Below are 10,000 nucleotides of genomic sequence, written 5' to 3' on the forward strand. Positions count from 1 at the left end.
AATGCATAGGTATAGTTAAATAATAAACAAACAGGTAAATAGTAAATAATAATAAATTGACATATAACTAATGATAAATGAAAATCAGACAGACAAATGATAACAAAACAAAAACAAATAATATAAAATAAAATATAAAATAAATTCTTTCGGTGACCTTGGGGGATGCTCGCCTATCACTCCAGGTTTAGGTACATTATGTAAGCGTCTCCAAACTTCCTGGACACAAAGAGATTGTTCAGCTCCGTAGTAATCCGTGTCGTTTGAGGTCTGAAGATCGTTCTCACTCCATACTCTTTACGCATCATTGTCATACCATTTCCGCATTCTCGCTCCCAACACAAAATAGTCATCTCAATTCATTTGGCCTTGTCTTGTTAAGCATCTTTTCCTAATCACTAGGGTTTTGATCACTAACTGGGCAAACCATTCTAGTTTGTGTATCAATAGAAAACAAAATTGTGATTATTATTATACAATTACCATGTTACCATTAACTTAAAGTGTTATTTTCTAACAAGAGAGGTGGAGTACAAAATAGGGAAATCATTCACTGCCTATCGAGATTTTTTTTTTATTTCATAGACTGAAAACCTTCAATGTGTGTCACGGTCAGCTTGCCAAAGATGGTGGTCTTAATGGAGTTAAGAATACGGAAGTTTTCTTGGATGGTGAAAGTGGAGGCATTGGAGGAGACAGGCAGAAGAAGGTGTGGCTATAGTGACAGAAACGGAATAGACGGAGGGACAGGGGAAGGCAATAGTGGGTGTACAATTTTGTGAACGCTTGCAGCTCGCATAATGGAAATTAGAACGTTAGGAACAGATTTGGTGGCGATGGGCACAGGGCGACTTTACTAGTCGAGAATTGGATCCAGAACGAAGTCTCATTCGATCATGGCCTCTATGATGCATTACAAAAACGTCGTCTGGCTTTTGTCGCAACAGATTCTATACAATCTGCCTCAGTCTTGAACATTCATAACACTACACATTGGTGACTCACAGATGAACTGCGTTGTTCAAACGTTGGTAAGGAAGGATTTACGGATTTGTGTACAGACATGAGAGACCCCGGCTGTGTCATACCAAATACAAACAGTGTGACTTCTAAATATTTTCCTGGTTATCTGACTATCTTATTTCAGAGAGAGAGAGAGAGAGAGAGAGAGAGAGAGAGAGAGAGAGAGAGAGAGAGAGAGAGAGAGAGAGAGAGAGAGAGAGAAATAGTTTGATCAAGGATATTTTTTTTTCTGGAGCCTCCTCCTTTCACCTTCTTTAGAGGAATAAAAAGTCCCGTGAACTTGGCCAGAACAAAGTCTGTAAAGAGCGCCATCGATCTGAAACTCTTCAGAACCGGAAGTTGTAAAGTCAATGTCAATGGAGTTAGGAGGGGTGGGGGGGGAGGGGGAGGAGGAGGAGGAGGAGGAGGAGGAAGCGAGAACAACAATTAATGATGGCGAAGTTTCTGATGCAGAACAAGGAAGGATGTCGTGAAGATATGATCATTATATGACCAAATGAAAAGAATGATAGTAATTGATCATGGCCAGGCTGAGGACTATTGTCATTGTCACTGATAAGGCTGCATTGCCTTCGACCCAAGCACCGGCGGGGGCAGGAATTATCCCCTGAGTTCGCGAGGTGTTGAGGTGGGAGAGGCGAGGATTGGGTTTTAGTGTATGGAGTGGGTGCCAGCTTTGATTCGGCCACCCTCTTATAAGGAGGAAAGAGCCTTTGATATATATACATATATGTATGTACTGTATGTATGTATGTATGTATGTATGTATGAATCTTAAAGGAAATGAAAAATGAGATTGTTGTTCCATTAGAAATTATTTTCAAGAAATCCATCATATCCGGAGATGTCCCAAGAGAATGGAAGCTAGCTAACGTTACTCCCATATTCAAAAAAGGTGACAAAAAGAAACCAAATAACTATAGGCCTATAAGTTTGACTTCAATCGTAGGAAAAATAATGGAAACTATCATCAGAGATGCTATGGAACATCATTTAGAAAGTAACCGATTGATAAATGATAGCCAGCATGGTTTCAGACGGAAACGTTCTTGCGTGACTAACTTACTCGAATTCTACAACACAGTTATCTCGAATTATGACAAAATAAACAATATAGATTTAATATATCTAGACTTTGCAAAAGCTTTTGATACCGTCCCATACGAAAGACTACTTACTAAATTAGCTTTGCTTGGAATAAGTGGTAGCCTATTAGGTTGGACTAGTATTTGGTTGAATGGTCGAAAACAGAGAGTTGTTTTAAATGGAAAAACTTCTGGATGGAAAAGTGTTGCAAGTGGAGTTCCTCAGGGTTCCGTTCTTGGGCCACTTCTATTCATAGTATATATAAATGATATAGACCATGGACTAAAATATACTGTTTCCAAATTCGCTGATGATACAAAACTGTGCGGAGTGGCAAATGATCACTCAAACCAATTAGATATTCAAGAAGATTTAGATAAATTACAGCAATGGTCTGAAAAGTGGCTAATGAAATTTAACACAAGTAAATGCAAGGTAATGCACATAGGTAAAAATAACAGTAAGTACGATTACAAGTTATTTGGAAATTCGTTAACAAAAGTGGATAGTGAAAAAGATCTCGGCGTAATTATCAGTAACGACCTCAAATCATCCAAGCAGTGTATTTCAGCCTCTGAGAAAGCAAATAAGATTCTGGGACTGATTGCGCGATCTTTTGATTTCAAAAGTCCATCACTCATTAACAAGCTATATAAATCGTTAGTTCGTCCACATTTGGAATATGGTGTTTCCGTATGGTCACCGAATCTCATTAAAGACATTGACAGACTGGAAAAAGTACAACGGCGAGCCACAAAACTGATTCCAAATATTAAAAATAAATCATACGAAAATCGACTAAAACACATGAATCTGTTTTCCCTAAAAAAGCGTAGACTCAGAGGTGACTTGATTTAAGATTTAAGATTTAAGATTTTAAAGGGAATTGACAACATCAAAAGTGACAAAATTTTCACATTGAATGAGAATCAGACAAGAAACAATGGTCTCAAACTGTCCGGAAATAGATTCAATTTGGAAGTAGGTAGAAACAACTTTGCCAACCGTGTAGTTAATGAATGGAATAAACTTCCTGCACAGGTAGTGCAATGTAGTTCAGTTCGAAGCTTTAAGAATCATTTAGATAAATACCTAAGTAAGATGCTGTAATGATTATAATTTATCTTATATTATTTGTTTTTGTTTTGTTATCATTTGTCTGTCTGATTTTCATTTATTATTATTTACTATTTACCTGTTTTTTTATTATTTAACTATACCTATGCATCTATTTATGTATTTTATTTGTTATTTACATTATTATAGTTTTTATTTATTATTTTATTATTAATATGATTTTTTTTTCGCATCCGACCTAGATATGGATCAAAAGGTCTCCTGTCGGTATGCTCCGCCTTTGTAATCCTTTGTAATCCTTTGTATGGTGGAGATGGAAAGTGGTGATTGGGGAGGGGATTCATTGTTATTTATTTGTTTTTACGATAAATCATAATCATTTATCCGTTTATTAATTATTTATCATTATTTATTTATTTACTTATGTATTTATCTATTCACTTATTATTTTCTTCAGCATCCGACCAAGTTACGCACCAAAGGTCTCCTGTCGGGATGCTTCTCCTAATGCATTCCTGTGAGTCGCTGACATTTGCTGCTCTTGACCGAGGAAAGCTTTGTCCGCTCGCTCGAAGCGTTGCATGTCTGCATGTCCTCCCCGCCCACCCGCCCGCCCGCCCGCCCGCCATCCAGCGTCTCCTGCCAAAAATGTGCTGATCATCCACAGCCTCTGTTCTTACCGCGAGGGGGAAGATTCCCGCATCGCGGGGACATTCCCGCGACTGAGTGACGAATTCGTGAATAACCCTTAGTCTAAGAAAAGGAAATTCATCGGTAGGCTCTCATATTTCGAGCTATGACGTTTATACGTGCTGTAGATGACGCTCATGAAAACGTTAAACATGTTCAAATAATTGTTTTTATTATCACTATTGTTATTCTTTTTTTTGTGTTGTAAAGAACGGAGATAGATTCTTTTAGTTGAGTAAATTTATTATATAAGTACATTGAGTATCTTAACAACTCGGCTCTGTGGATCACCACTTTATTCTATTTGCAAGTTTCCGACGGCGGCAGCGACGACAACCAGAAAATATTAATAACAATGATGATGATAATGATTATGATAAAATTGACTAGGTATATAATTGGAAAAAAATCGCATAACCTTTGATATAATACAGTCTATAAAACACGTCATCATCATGGAGAAAGTCTTGGTCTCTCTCTCTCGCTTTCTCTCTCTCCTCTTTCTTCCCCCATTACCTCAGTTCTATCCTTATTCCCATTTAGTTTCCGATTTTCCTAATCACTATTCTCTCTCTCTCTCTCTTTCTCTTTTCTTTTTAATCTTTTTCTCTTCTTTCATACTGCCTCCCCTTGCTGTCTGTCTCCTCTCTTCCCTAACTTCTCTCTTTCCATCTTCTTTCAATAATTTTGTTTCGTCATCTTTATGTCTTCGTCCCCCCCCCACCAACCCACCCACTCACTGGTCTGGTCTTTCTACTTCCCTTTCCCTTATACGTCTTATCTTACCCAAACCACGACTTTTTTTTTGTTCCTTAATCATTCATAGTAAATCTTTTAGACTCCGCCCGTCCCTCCCTCCCTCCCTTCCCGTCTCGTTTTCTTTCCCTTCATATGTTTCTTCCTACTTACTTATACTTACCTACTCGTAACGAACACACAACCCTTCACTCTGTTTCTTTTTCTCTCATAATATCTCTCACTTCCCCTCTGTCTGTCTGTCTGTCTCTCTCTCTTTCTCACATTCTCTCTTTCTTTCTCTTTCACACAAACACACACACACACACACACACACACACACACACACACACACACACACACACACACACACACACACACACACACACACACACACACACACACACACACACACACACACACACACACACACACACACACACACACACACACACACACACACACACACACACACACACCAGAGCATATACGTCCTTCAGCTGTCGTCTTGGCTCGGTGGAGGGCAATGGCGCCGTCCACTCCACCAGACGCCTCTGCGGAAGTTGCGAAAATATAATATATAATGCTTAGTTTCGCCTAGAACCTTGTAGACCCTCATCTGACTGCCTGTGAGATTTACCATGGTCTTGGATCACGTGTTGGACTCGTGATCGATATCTGTTTCCCTCCCGGAAGAGAGCTCAGAGCTCATATATACTGTATGACCGATCCATGGGTAATGCTGTGACCTTACACGCATACACACACAACTCCCCGCCCACGAGAGTTGAAGTAACGACCAGCAGCGCAGCGATACTGAAATTATTTCAGGACTGGGCGAGATTCGAACCCGGACTGCCATAGTAGCAGCCGGAAACTCTACCACTGCGCCATCGAGTCTTGTGCATGTGTGTGTATTTGTGTGCATGTGTGTGTGTGTTTCTGTGTACGTGCATATCTATGCGTGTGTGATTCACATTCAGCACGGTCTTGGATCACGTGCTGTATTCGTGATCGACAGCTATTACAGTCCGGATAAGAGTACAGAGCTTATATATGGCCCGATATAATACACACACACGCGCCCGCGCACACATAAGCGCACACATAAGCGCACACACACACACACACACACACACACACACACACACACACACACACACACACACACATACACACAAGTGGCGCAGTATTAGAGTTCCCGGCTGCCATCAGGGCAGTCCGGGTTCGAATCCTGCCCAAGGTAGAAACAATTTCAGTATTGCTGGGCTGCGGGTCGTTACTCTAACTCTCGTGGGCGGGGAGTTGGGGGTATGTGTACGTGTAAGGTCACAGCATTACCCATAGATCGGTCATATATGAGCCCTCTTCCGGGAGAGTAATAGCTGTCGATCACGAGTTCAACACGTGATCCAAGACCATTGTGACTGGTGAATCAAACGCACACACACACGCACACACACGCGCGCACACACACACACACACACACACACACACACAGAAATATGTATATACATTATATATATATATATATATACATTCATATTATTATATATATAATATATATATATATATATATATATATATATATATATATATATATATATATATATGAAGGTGGAAAAAGAAGAAGTCACGGGTCCAGTTCTGAGTTCCTGAGTTTATTCCTGACCGGTTTTGCTCTATGCTTTTTCAGAGAAGCATAGAGCGAAACCGGTCAGGAATAAACTCAGGAACTCGGAACTAGACCCAAGACTTCTTCTTTTTCCACCTTCATCAACTTGTCACAATGTACCAGCATATATATATATATATATATATATATATATATATATATATATATATACACATGTATATATATACATTCATATATATATATATATATATGGATATTATATATATATGTATATACAGTACATATATATATATATACATATATATATAATGTGTGTGTATATATATGTATTATATATATATATATATATATATATATATTATATATAATATATATATATATATGAACGTAAGCGGAGTAGGAAACACAGGAGTCCTAGTCTTGAGTTTATTCCTGACTAGTTTCGCAGGTGTGCTTTTTCAAAAAGCACACCTGCGAAACCTTTGAAAAAGCACACCTGCGAAAGTAGTCAGGAATAAACTCAAGACTAAGACTCCTGTGTTTCCTACTCCGCTTACGTTTAACCTGTCAGAATGTCTCAACACACACACACACACACACACACACACACACACACACACACACACACACATACACACATATATATATTTATATATACATACATATATATATATATATCATATATATATATATAATATATATATATATATATATATATTATATATATATATGTATATATATATGTATATTTATATGTATGTATGTGTGTGTGTGTGTGTGTGTGTGTGTGTGTGTGTGTCTGTCTGTGTGTTGACAAATGAACATACAGACTGGGAGTGAATCCACTTACCAGTTGTGGAATGTTGCACGGCATGTCGGTGCTTGTGTCTGTGTGTGTGAGTGTGTGTGCATGTGTACGAGTGTGTATGTGTGTGTGCGTTTTCCTTATTGTAACATAAAGGAAAATATTTTTTTTCATCAAGTCAGGTTAACCTCGGTCTTATAAACTTATTTTATTTAACTATTTCCTGATATAGGGATTTGTGTGTGTGTGTGTGTGTATGTACATGCACGTGTGTATTTGTTTGTGTCCGTGTGTGTGTGTGTGTGTGTGTGTGTGTGTGTGTGTGTGTGATTCACTTTGGTCTTTGGATCACGTGTTGGACTCGTGATCGGCAGCTATTTCCCTCCCGGAAGAGACCTCAGAGCTCATATATGACCGATCTATGGTTAATGCTGTGACCTTACACTCACACACACACACACACACACACACACACACACACACACACACACACACACACACACACACACACACACACACACAACTCCCTGCCCACGAGAGTTGGAGTAACGACTCGAAGCGCAGCGATACTGAAATTATTTCAGCTCTGGGCAGGATTCGAACTCGGGCCGCCGTAGTGACAGTCGGGGTTTCTACCCACTGCGCCACTGAGTCGTGTGTGTGTGTGTGTGTGTGTGTGTGTGTGTGTGTGTTTGAATGTATCATACTATTCATACATACGATCACTGCAACCCCATTCTCCCTATTAACCCAATTCCACCAAATTTTTTTTCGCAGAATTCACTGGGGAAGTTGTGTAAACCCCGTCCTCCTCGGAACGTGGTCGCCACGGCCACTGTCATAAGGAAAGTCGTGTCAAATCTTTCCTCCGGTTCGTTGAAGCGTTCATTAGAAATCTGTGTGTCATCCAACATTCACCATGGTCTTGGATCACGTGTTGGACTCGTGATCGACAGTTACTAACCTCCCGGATGAGAGCTCAGAGCTCGTATGACCGATCTATGGGTAATGCTGTGACTTTACACGCACACACACACCCAACTCCCCGCCCACGAGAGTTGGAGTAACACCCCGCAGCGAAGCGATACTGAAATTATTTCAGCCCTGGGTGGGAGTCGAACCCGGACCGCCGGAGTGGCAGGCGAGAACTCTAACCACAGCGCCACGAGGTGTGTGTGCGTGCGCGCGCGCGCGTTTTTCCAGATACGCCTGTGACGTCATGAGAGTAAGGAACCATTTCCTATGTGGATCTTGCCTCATCTCTATTAATTTATTCATTCCTTTATCTATTTATTTATTCACTATTTACTTATTTGTTTATTTATTGATAAATTTCTCTATTCTTTTATTCACTTTCCCATTCATTTATCTATGTACCTATTTACCTATTTATTCATTCATTTATTGTACATATATTTATTTCTTTATTCGTTTGTTTATTCATTTATTCACTTATATATTTATTTACTCATTTATTCATTAATTCATTAACTTATCTATATACCTCTCTAATTATTCATTTATGGTGGAATTGGGTTAATAGGGGGAATAGCCTTGCAGTGGTCGTACGTATGGATACTATTATATCTTCAAACACACAAACACACACGTAGACATACAAGAGATGCAGCCCTGAGGGACAGACAGCTGTTCTCCAAACTGGGCCCATGTTGGGGTGGCTGAATAACACACAATTTTAATATTATAGTGTTTATACAAGTACTGACGTGCACTCACTTCCGCGGCTATATATAAAAAAAAAAAAAAAAAAGTGGCGTCGCTTGGCTACGCCGCTATGGCTACGCCACGCGGGTAAAAACAATACACGGACGCATGGTTCGATTACAAAAATTAAATAATTATACATATATTTTAATAGATAAACAACGGGAAAATATACATAAAAATACAAGAAGGGTCACCATTACACCGAGGGACTCTATCAGTTTCATTTGTATTCCTTAAACTTTTTTTCACAAATGGATAGATGAAAACAAGTGACTGCTCTTCTACCCCAACCAACCACTTTCAGTCAATGACACGAAAACACTCCCCAGAGAAATCTGCGGGAAGGCACAAATCCATTGCCAGCCACGGTGAGGCTGTGAGTTTCCCACGTAGTGAAACTCCAGGCAACAGTTGATTGATTAAAGGAAAGAGCTTTTTAAATGATAGACAAGAGTAGTAGAAGGTTTGCATTAAGTAGCTGACAAACATTTTGCCAAGTGCAAAAATGTTGGTAGTAATTACAGTAAGCGAATGATAGACTAGATTGTAAATGACATTACAATAATGGTGATGATCAGAATTAGATAAGTCACAGAAAACTTTGAAAAGAGCAATAGCAAAAATTATTTATTGATAGAAAAGGAGTTGTGTGTGTGTGTGTTTGTGTAAGGTCATAGTATTACCCATAGATCAGGCCATATAGGAGTTCTGAGCTCTCACCCAGGAGGGTAATATCTGTTAATCATGAGTCCAACACATGATCCAAGTCCATGAATCACACACTCGCATACACAAGGGTGCATGTGCGCACGCACACACACAAATAAAAAAACATAGCTACAGAAGAGAACTGAAGAAAAACAGTTTTCCACATAGAGTAGTGGACACTTGGAACAAACTGGATAATGAAATAGTATGCGCAAAAACCATTCATGAGTTTAAAAGTAAACTAGACATTATGAGATAAAAAAGGCGGGACACCACGAGCATAGCTCCCCTTCCCGCAAAATACAACTAGGTAAATACACACGCACAAATACCGATAAGAGAAAATAGTCCAACTAAATAAATTGACAAAACCGAGGTTGAGCGATGTAAACAGAGTGACCTGACGTGACGAGAAAAAAATATTTTCCTGCACATTACAATCAGGATAATGCACATACACATACACACTCGGACACATGCATACACTCACTCACACACACACACACACACAC

Source organism: Oratosquilla oratoria, chromosome 7 (assembly GCF_046742065.1).
Source record: "Oratosquilla oratoria isolate Oo_2021 chromosome 7, ASM4674206v1, whole genome shotgun sequence".
NCBI lineage: Eukaryota > Metazoa > Arthropoda > Malacostraca > Stomatopoda > Squillidae > Oratosquilla > Oratosquilla oratoria.